General features: G+C 36.5%; 1 pseudogene across 1 annotated transcript; it reads left to right on the top strand.

The window, feature by feature from the left end:
• The first annotated feature begins 9,077 nt into the window (after positions 1–9,077).
• On the top strand, positions 9,078–9,712 carry LOC145120557 (signal peptidase complex subunit 1 pseudogene; annotated as a pseudogene). The gene is made up of 2 exons (XR_013714241.1): positions 9,078–9,159; positions 9,330–9,712. The product of XR_013714241.1 is annotated as a signal peptidase complex subunit 1 pseudogene (transcript).
• Positions 9,713–9,923: the final 211 nt, after the last annotated feature.

Below are 9,923 nucleotides of genomic sequence, written 5' to 3' on the forward strand. Positions count from 1 at the left end.
ATCCTACCAACACGAAACTAGCTCGAGAAGACTTCCAAGGCGATCCCGAAGGTTGAAAAAACTTGAGTCCGCTCCGAATCAGAATTCCACTCCACCATTGAGGGTAGACATACCCAAGGACCAAAGGAACATAAAACATGCTAAATTCGGTGATAAGTTGACACATCCATAGAACTTCAACTGCCACACTCAAACTTTCAAAATTTTTGTTGCACGACAAACAGTGCTACCAACAATCACGAATACATGACCTTAAGTCACCAAAACCCTTGTGAGGCTGAACGCACCCACTGAAGCTGTTTCCCTGACCAGTCCTTGCCCAAGCTAGATTACAATTAGAGATTCTTACACCTAGCTGACAATTTCCCTCTACGACCTATGCTCGAACTACCAACAGTTCCTTATATAATCTTTGACAACTCAAAAGAAGCTACGAGCTGCAATAAGCTCCTTGACCAATCATTTTCTGCTGGGAAACAACCCATGAACCTCCTGACCTATACATCCGATCGCTACCCACTATATGCTCTTACCATAACCAACCTTGAACTGGGATTCCACACACTCGCATCGCAAATCCCTATGATTCACCCTTCCATTACCAAAAGCTTGAACATATCGGTGATCCTCCATGCCGAAAACCCAGTTCTCCCCCACTTAGGGTGTGAACTACCACATACTGGTGTTGAAACTAACCCATAACTTAACCAGCTTAATCAGGTACAACCATTCCTGATCCTGAAAAGAATAACACATGCAAGATAATCTTCCAGATAAGGATAATACACCACGAGGTAGCCTGGTTACACCTTAAGCATCACCTGATAATTTATACAAAAGTAAAGCTCCACAAAGATACCAAAGTTTGGGTGATATTTATAAAGAAAGTGATGAACCTATGTTTCTTCAAGATGAAGAATAACCTATAAACTTCTCAAGTGCAAGTGAAAGTGAAGATTGGATGGAAGCTATGAAAAGTAACCCAAGTGCAATTGAGAAAAATAAAACATGGAGTTTAGTCGAGTTGCCAAAGATATATGACACATTGGACTAAAATGGGTATACAAGATCAAATAATACCTAGATGGAAAAAATATTAAAGTAAAAAGCAAGGCTAGTTGCTAAATGTCATGTGCAAAAACAAATAGTTGATTTTGATGGAGTGTGTGCAAGTTGTCAAGGCATATATATAATTAGGTTGCTTTGTGTGTTGACTAGAAGAAAACTTGCTCCATTCGAATTGAATGTGGATAAAAAGTTAGCTTTGGATTTGATGAAAAATCCAGTATTTCATGGAAAAAGTAAACACATTGACACAAGGTTTCATTTTATTAGTGAATTCATAGATTGAGACGATGTTGCAGTAAAGCTTGTGAGTGCTAATGAGCAGAAAGCTGACATCTTGACCAAGCGTATGGACAAAGTGAAGTTTGAATAAATGCAAAAGTTTCTTGGAATGAAAGACGTCAAATTCTAGATTAAGGGGAGAATGTTGGAGTAATCCGGAATTAGAAGAGTTTAGGAAGGTTTAAATATGGTAAGTTTAGTTTGAATAAGATCAGACTTCTATTTCCTTGTTGCCTAAGGAATTTTATTTTAGTCCTATAAAATATAAATAGATATAATTGTCTTTCAATTTTGATAATAAGAAAAGCTTAACTTTTAACCAAGCCTCTCGTCTCCTCCATGTATTCGATTTTTTATTCTCTTTGTTCTAACCTCTGCTTTGTTTTCAAGCAAGTTTTTTATTTTTATTATTTTTATTTATTTTTTTATTTTTTTTGTGCGTGTGTGTTTTCACTTGATTCATTATTACAAAAGTAAATCTCTGCTATCTAAATTACGAGTTTTATAACCATACATTAACTTGGTACGGCACGTATGGGGGCCAATATCCTTTATGACTTTGTCACCCGTAGACCTGCCGGTCCCACTGTAGCTAGCAGCGAGGTGCGGGATAGTCAGTCCCATATAGATCTATACATAACAGTCACGCTTTCCCTTCAAGAGATTCTGGTCATAAGTGCCAGTCCTACACTCTGATTCGGTGGGAGTGTTACCAAGGACGTGTCTCCAACTTAGACTAACAAATTTACAAGTAATAATACTGAAGATCCTGTTTATGATTTGCATGAATCCTCTATAAAATAATACATTTTACTACATGATTCACAAGTTCATTGTTCTTAGTTTTGAAAACTGTTTCTACGAGTTGATTTCTTAATCGTATGGTAAAACTGTTTTTCCGTGTTAAAAGCATGCTGAAAGTATAATTATCTTAAAATAATATATTTTGAGTATAAGTTTCCTTGTACTTTTGCTTGTATTCCCCCCCCCCCCCCCCCCCCCGAAAACAAGAAAACTCGGAAAAACGTAGGGGTATGAACTCACCTCGGGTGATTTGAATGAAGGATCGACACGAAACGCTGGATGTTCAAGTGAAGCCTTGAACACGATTTGATCCTAAATTACATGCAATGACACATAAAGGAGTCAAATGGATCTATTTCACCACTAAATGTGATGGAGATCCACTCTAGGAATTTGGGACTACTTGCACTAAGTGTTAGAACCTTGAAGGATTGCATGAGGGGAGTGTATGACCACCTTTAAGGTGTGTGCGGCCATGGGTGTGCGGCCCAAGGGGTGTGCGGTCGTACACTCATGATGGAAGGTGTTTCTTGGGATGTTTCAAGGTCCATACTCACTTCCACGAAGTGTTCTAGGTCTACACCCAATTGTAGTGCAAGATAAGGGTCCTAGAGGTGCGTTTATGGTCCTAGAATGAGTGTATGGTCGCACACATGGGTGTGCTGCCGCACACTTGGAGTGTGCTGCCGCACAAGGGTGTATGCGGCCATACACAATTGTGTACGGTCGTACACCCCACACAAAGATGTCCAAAAATGCCATTCCAAGGTACAACAAGGGTAGGGGCATGTCTACATCGAATATGGAAGTTAAACTTTCACTTTGGAGGGTGTTTTAAGGGTGTGCGGCCACCTTAAGAGGGTGTGCGGCCGCACTCACTTCCAACACGAAGAACATGTCCATTTTTGCACACTTAAGGCCTAGATAGAGGGGTCTTTCATGAATTGAAAGCTAGAGGAAGAAGTACTCACGTTCTTGAAGCTTTGGGAGGTTCAAAGTTGGAGAAACTTGAGAGGAAATGATGTTGTGTGCTGCCAAGGTGCTAAAGGAATGAAAGGAAGGAGGCTACCCTTTATATAGGGGCAAGGGTGCTGCCCAAGAGTGAGTGTGCTGCCAAGGGAGTGGGTGTGCGGCCGCACACCCATGTGTACGGCCGTACACTCCTCCAAGAGGTGTGTATGGCCCGGTTTCCTCACTATGTGGCATGATTACTCATTCCTAAACTCAACCTTGGTCAAGTTTAAGCTTAGAACACTCAAATGAACCCTTAGATAGCACCAGAAATCAACAAAACAAGTTGAATAATGATTGAATTGATTAATTGTACAAGACTGAAGTTTCCGGGTTGTCACATGTGGTAGTTTGGGGAGACTCACTAAGCTTCGTGCTTACAGTTTTCAGTTTTGGTTTCAGGTACTTCCACTAGTAAAGGGAAGGGCTCGGGATGATCGCATGGAACACACCACAGTCACAGCCTGGGAGTTTACTCTGATGATTTGTTACGAGATTTTGATTTGAGACAGATACTATGATGTTTTATGATAGATGATTTACGTTTTTACTTATGACTTGGATGGTTTATGATTTTAATAATGATTGGAAAATGAAATTTTTGGGTCATATTTTTGGGGTGTTTCACATCTCACAGGCACAAACACTCATGCCTGGCCCAATCAGCCTCGGGATGGAATACCAGGCATGCCTACGATGGGTCCAGTCATCCTCGGGATGGAATACCCTCGTATCATAAGCATGTTTGGTCCAATTAACCATCAGGTTGGAATACCAAACATGTCGGGACCAATCAATCAGAGGGTCCAGTCTTCCTCGGTATGGGATACCCTAGGTTGGAATGCCAAAACACATATAACTTGGGTCTAAACTCATGACCCGAGACCTAAAGACCTACCCTTATATTTCCCAAAATCTTCTGACTCATGGCAACCCGCCACTAAACTTGGATACAAAGATTTTCCTCAACCGCCGCTGAGATAACCAGTCTCACGCCTGATCCAGCAGCCAGGTTCCCAAGAACCTGAAAGACTAGGACATCCTAACCCAAACATCCTTCTATTACGCCAATCATATCAACATTACATCTTTACCTGAGACTCGCTTCTTTCACCACATCCAAGGGATTCTCAACCTCTTTCCACCGCCTTGTAGGGACCTAAACAACGTCCCTCACAGTGGTAACCGCACAACGAGCCATAACTATACCACACCCAATTCCTTTCACAGATGAACTGCTACCAATGTAGAGCCCAATGCAATCATGGTCGCCCATGACCCGGGAACAGGATAACGGTTGCACCCTTGATCCAAATCAAAGGCTATTACCTCAAAAGAACCATGCGAATTTCGAATCAACCCCCAATCTATCTTGTCCAACCCACATACTGTCACTGAATTACCACGATGTACATCCTTAGGGAACCCATAACCTCATCCAAAAGAACCAAAATACCCGAGTCCCATCAAACGACGAACCTTAAACATTAACATAAAATATCCACATAATCGATCAAAACAAGATTCCATACTTGATTGAGACGGAACAGATCCTACCAACACGAAACTAGCTCGAGAAGACTTCCAAGGCAATCCCGAAGGTTGCAAAAACTTGAGTCCGCTCCGAATCAGAATTCCACTCCACCATTGAGGGTAGACATACCCAAGGACCAAAGGAACATAAAACATGCTAAATTCGGCGATAAGTTGACACATCCATAGAACTTCAACTGCCACACTCAAACTTTCAAAATTCTTTGCTGCACGACAAACAGTGCTACCAACAATCACGAACACATGACCTTAAGTCACCAAAACCCTTGCGAGGCTGAACGCACCAACTAAAGCTGGTTCCCTGACCAGTACTTGCCCAAGCTAGACTACAATTAGAGATTCTTACACCTAGCTGACAATTTCCCTCTGCGACCTATGCTCGAACTACCAACAGTTCCTTATATAATCTTTGACAACTCAAAAGAAGCCACGAGCTGCAATAAGCTCCTTGACCAATCATTTTCTGTTGGGAAACAACCCATGAACCTCCTGACCTATACATCCGATCGCTACCTACTATATGCTTTTTCCATAACCAACCCTGAACTCGGATTCCACACACTCGCATTGCAAATGCCTATGATTCACCCTTCGATTACCATAAGCTTGAACATATCGGTGATCCTCCATGCCGAAAACCCAGTTCTCCCCCACTTAGGGTTTGAACTACCACATACTGGTGTTGAAACTAACCCATAACTTAACCAGCTTAATCAGGTACAACCATTCCTGATCCTGAAAAGAATAACACATGCAAGATAATCTTCCAGATAAGGATAATACACCACGAGGTAGCCTGGTTACACCTTAATCATCACCTGATAATTTATACAAAAGTAAAGCTCCACAAAGATACCGAAGTTTGGGCGATATTTATAAAGAAAGTGATGAACCTATGTTTCTTCAAGATGAAGAATAACCTATAAACTTCTCAAGTGCAAGTGAGAGTGAAGATTGGATGGAAGCTATGAAAAGTAACCCAAGTGCAATTGAGAAAAATAAAACATGGAGTTTAGTCGAGTTGCCAAAGGTATATGACACATTGGACTAAAATGGGTATACAAGATCAAATAATACCCGGATGGAAAAAATATTAAAGTAAAAAGCAAGGCTAGTTGCTAAATGTCATGTGCAAAAACAAATAGTTGATTTTGATGAAGTGTGTGCAAGTTGTCAAGGCATATATATAATTAGGTTGCTTGGTGTGTTGACTGGAAGAAAACTTGCTCCATTCGAATTGAATGTGGATAAAAAGTTAGCTTTAAATTTGATGAAAAATCCAGTATTTCATGGAAAAAGTAAACACATTGACACAAGGTTTCATTTCATTAGTGAATTCATAGATTGAGACGATGTTGCAGTAAAGCTTGTGAGTGCTAATGAGCAAAAAGCTGACATCTTGACCAAGCGTATAGACAAAGTGAAGTTTGAATAAATGCAAAAGTTTCTTGGAATGAAAGACGTCAAATTCTAGATTAAGGGGAGAATGTTGGAGTAATCCGGAATTAGAAGAGTTTAGGAAGGTTTAAATATGGTAAGTTTAGTTTGAATAAGATCAGACTTCTATTTCCTTGTTGCCTAAGGAATTTTATTTTAGTCCTATAAAATATAAATAGATGTAATTGTCTTTCAATTTTGATAATAAGAAAAGCTTAACTTTTAACCAAGCCTCTCTTCTCCTCCATGTATTCGATTTTTTATTCTCTTTGTTCTAACCTTTGCTTTGTTTTCAAGCAAGTTTTTTATTTTTATTATTTTTATTTTTTATTTTATTTTTTTTTGTGCGTGTGTGTGTTGAAACTAACATGGTGATGGAGGTGGGAGGTAGTAGTCAGTAACAAGGCGACTACTATGGATGGGGAGGAGTATAGGAAACTAGGGAAGCATGGAGCTTCCAGAGAAGGATGTAAAAGGAGTTGCCAGTAGGAAGCAAATGAGGGTAGTCTCTAAAGTGTTTGGGAGAACAAAATCAAGAAACTTAATGGCTATTGTTGATTTATGGTTTTATTTGTCAGTTACATAGAATTTTAAAAAGCCGTCTCTAAAACATATAGACTTTATCAAATTTGGTGTGAAGGCAAAAAAAAAGTATTTTAAAACAGAGTTAACAAAAAATTCTAACCGTTTTACACAAAAGAATCAATCAAGATGGATTTTGAAACCATAAAGACCAACCAGTGACGGATGTAGAAAAATAAAGTAGGGTATCCGAAAATCATAGATTATTTTTTCACTAATGCCATATTACACATACAACAATTCGTTTTTAATTAAAAAATAACACTAGAAAACCATATAACAAAAAATAAAATTTTCAAAAATACACTCTAAATTTATGAGCACATAAAAGTAGAATACAAGAAATGATAAAATCAAGGTTATTATATCGAAATCTTATTTATTATCATTTTATACTTTACAAAATATACTAAAAAGGTCTTATATATAAAAGATTTCTAGAAGTTAAAAAGGAAATGAATAAATCTTTTTACAAAGCCACAAAGTCAAAACTAAATTGTGCCAACATAAAAGCGTTGATACCTACATAAAAGATTTAAAAGAAAAAAAGTACAACATTTTGTTTAAATTTTGAATAATAAAATACACAACGTTAAAAAAATATTTTTAAGTGGTATGAAAGAATTTTGAAATACAAAATTAACGGATAAGATAGGTGAAAACTTGGCAGATGGTTTATTTCTTAATATGATGCAATTAAAAGTCTCTCGTATCCCAAAAGATATATACATAACTTTGCCACCAAATCAAACTAGTGGGTATGCAAGTATTAATTTTAAGCTATGCAAACATAATATTTAATACATAATTTATTTATTTTCTAAAAAGATCAACATATGTATGAAAAAAATTAAGGCTGTGCATTTGCATACCCGGTATATATATATATATATATATATATATATATATATATATATATATATATATATATATATATATATATATAATTTCGATATTGAAACATGGTAATCATTTTCCTTTTCTTTTTAATTGAATAACAAGCAATCTACATTTGATTAGATACGAAGTTTGCAAATATTGTTTATAAGCAGATAATTAGTTATAAGATATATAATCTACTATATAATAAGATAATTAGAAATAAAATATATAATCTATTATATAACTAGTTGTAAGACCCATGTATTACATGAGTTAATTTAAAAAAAAAAGATAAATATAAAGATCAAAATATTTAAGAACATTGAATTTATAAGACAATAAGAAAAACAATGAATTATTATAATGGATATGTTTTTATCTTTTAAATTAAAAAAAATAATTTAAATAAGTAAAAGAAACTAATAAGTTTTAATTTTGAGAATTTTGAAATTAAAAGGTAAGTTTATTAATGAAATTGATATCAATTTATTACTACATTTATTGCAATTATTACATTAAAATATTATGTGAAATAAAATAAAATAGAAAACTCATAAAATAACATGTGGAAAAAAAAAATTCAAAATAACTACAAAATAACATTTGACAAATTGAATGAGAGTGCAACGAATAACAAAAAAACCTTCATTTATTAGAGAGGAAAAGAAAAGATAAAAAGATATATGATAGGTATATTTATTATTATATTCTTTTGTTGGTGAACAAGTGGTAACTTCTTTTGACCATCCCCCATTGCTTGATCCTTGATATACAAAATGTTTATAAGTTTTCTTATCTACAAAGATGGTGTACGTCCCACATCGTCCGATGGTAAGAAAACTGTTAGCTTCCTTGCTTAATAAAATCAGAGGAAGCTCCATTATTTCTTACAAGTTTCACAAGTGTCCCAATGTCAAGTTTGCTGCTTTGAAAACGCTTGATCTCGAGTTTAATGTGTTTATTTAAAAATCTAATTTATAAAAAAAAATCGAACTAAATTTGTTAAAACAATAAATCGGATGGTTTATTGCTTGAACTGGTTGATATTATTGAGTATTGATTTTCACTAGTTACAAGAATTTTTAAACCGGGTATCTGATATTGGAATCGGTACCGGCGGTTCCAAGACCGGTTCCAAAATTCAAAGAACCGGTGTAACCGGTTCCGGTTCCAATATTTTAAGAACTGCCGGTTTTGGTTCTGGTTCCGGTTCCTTACAATTACAACGGGTACCCGGTTTTGCTCACCCTGATGTTCTGTACACTTAGGTTGTGTTTGATATTGGTCTGACTGAGTCGGCTCAGACCATTTTGGATGACTCGCTCAACTATTTGTGTTTGATAAACACTTTATGCGTGTCTGATTCAGAAATCTATAGCTAATTGAGAAAGAAGTTGGAAATCAGCTGACTGAGAAGAGGAGAAAAGTTTCCATCGGTGCCCTTTCTTCTCCCCTTTCAGCGATTCCTCTTCTCCAACAAGCAACATCGACCTATTTCTTCCTCTTCCAATCGCCGGTCGAAGCTCCTTCCTCGTCTATCAGGTATGCTTCTGCTGTTCTTTTCTTCTCCAGCCGATCAAAGCTCCTTGCCCTAAATGCTCAATGTGTTCGATTTCACCTTATGATTGTCCTTTTGCTTACTCCTTTGTAGCTGATTGACTCTGATTTCAATTACATGTACAAAACTGATAAAAATGAATTTACTGTTGAAGGTAGCAGAGCAATTGCTTACTCCTTGCCCTAAATCCATCTATTTACTGTTGAAGGTAGCTGATTGACTCCGATTACACCTTATATATTTTTTAATTCCGATAATACCCTCGGGTAAATAGATGGATTGGCAAGGACAGAAGGTAGCAGAGCAATTGATGCAAATATTGCTGGTGGTGTTTGCAATTGCAACATTTATAACAGGTTATGTTGTGGGTTCGTGTATGCTGGGGGGTGATTTTGACAACTTTGATTACAATTCCTAATTGGCCCTTTTTTAACAAACATCCTCTCAAAGTGGTTGGATCCAAGTGAAGCTGAAAAGCATCCAAAACCACAGGTGGCTGTGACTTCGGTTTCAAAGAAGAAACCCAACAAGAAATAGGCTATGACTATTATATCATAATTGGGTCATATTGAAATGAGAATTGTGTTTTTTCGGAATTTATTTTGTTTTTAATGTTTATCTTGATAAATGATATAAGGCAAGAAGATTGAAGAAAAATATTTTAAATGAGTAGAGCAATTGAATTTGATTATCTTTAGTGCATTTTTATAATTTTTCAACAACTTCATCCATTGTTGTATAGAGTAGA

Source organism: Lactuca virosa, chromosome 6, assembly GCF_052849685.1.
Source record: "Lactuca virosa cultivar CGN04683 chromosome 6, Lactuca_virosa_CGN04683_v6, whole genome shotgun sequence".
Taxonomy (NCBI): Eukaryota; Viridiplantae; Streptophyta; class Magnoliopsida; order Asterales; family Asteraceae; genus Lactuca; species Lactuca virosa.